A 1,587-nucleotide genomic window follows, 5' to 3' on the forward strand; every position below is an offset into this window, starting at 1 on the left:
TGGCCTCAGAAATCTTTGCTGTTGTGTGATGCCCAAGGCTCGAGACAGAGCTAATGTGCGTTTGCCTCACCACCTGTGCCGCCTGCCACGCCGGCTCCTGGACTTCTCTTAAGAGCGCAGACAGGTTTGGTAGGATGATTTGGATGTGAGGCCAGAGCAGGAGCTATCAAAACAGGACATCACGGTTAAGCTCTACTTGCTTTGGGTAGCCCACCCCAAGATCTAGGGTCTATTTTTGTGGGGGTTTTTTTTCCTGTTTTTAGTTGGCCCAAACTCACTCTGCAGAGCCTGTTTCTTCCTACCTTTAATCCTTTCCCATCCTTAATAAATGTGAAGCTTTGCCAACATATATGCTTATCTCCTTTATTCTTTGTTCTGGCCTGAAGAGCCTGGAAGTCACTCCTACAAGGAGGCTCCAGCACTGAGAACCGCTCTGCTGGGTTCTGGGCCCTGAACTGCGGACACTGCACAAGGACATGCGCAGAAAAGCCGCTGAACAAAGCTTGGCGAACTCATCACTTAATCCAGAACTCTGAGCATACGGATGTCCATACAGTTCCTGTACTCAAGATTACTGCTAGTAATGATCAACATCTGGGTCCGATAACACCTAGGAAGTAGAGATGCTGCAAGGGTTGAGTTGTTTGCTTCTTAGATGCAGCGAAACAGCAGTTTTCCTAGAGTTTTGGAAGAATGCATGTTCTACCTGTAAACAGGAAATGCATGTAAATTCAAGACCCAGTTTTGTGAAGAGATGTTTCCTCACTGATAGAATTTAATATTAAAAGTTATGAATAAAGCCATAATCAGACAAAACATCTTGCAGAGGTAGTCTAATTTTCAAATTTGCTTCCAGAGATTTGGCTGTAATAATAGTAACTCAAATTCTGCAAAAGGGCGTGACTGGCCCAGTGAGGCTGTTTCCCCAACAACTTCTGGGGTAGCTCAGTGCGTGGCCACGAGGGCTCGCTCCAGGGACAGCGAGGAGGGCGCAGGGAGCGACCGCAGATCAGTTGCTGCGTCTGCACCTTCCCTGCGGGGCCCCAGCGTTTCCTGCCGAGGGCGGGCGTAGGCCCTGCTGCGGGGTCAGCCTGTAGAACCGGGCCATGCCAACAGGTGACTGCTAGAGAAAGCACAGAAGGCGGGAGGGGCCGGCGAGGCCATCAAGAGGGAGCCCGTGAGCCCTGCAGGCACGTCAGCCGGCCTCCACGCGGCCCACGCATCCCACTGCGCCCTGTCGTTTTGGGGAATTTCACCTGACATGAATTGGAGGCTTGTCTTAGGGAAAATTCCCGTTTTCTCCCTTGCTTTTGAATTGTTGCTAACCTAAGAATTTAGGGACACAGTGCCCAATGCGCCAGAAAAGCGTATGAGCAGAAAATGTAACGCAAATGTACGCTGAGCACACTATGAAGCAGGCTCGAGGTGGCCCAGAGGGTCCACATTATGGTGAACACCAGAAGCGCAGGGCTCACCAAGCAAATCAGAATGTGTCAGGCAGAGCAACGGACTCTGTGTGTTCCCACGTGACTTCAATGTACTTTGCGGAACAGGAGATCCCGGTTTCAATTTCAATTATATATATAT

The sequence above is a fragment of the Octodon degus genome, unplaced genomic scaffold (assembly GCF_000260255.1).
Source record: "Octodon degus isolate 3935 unplaced genomic scaffold, OctDeg1.0 scaffold00213, whole genome shotgun sequence".
NCBI lineage: Eukaryota > Metazoa > Chordata > Mammalia > Rodentia > Octodontidae > Octodon > Octodon degus.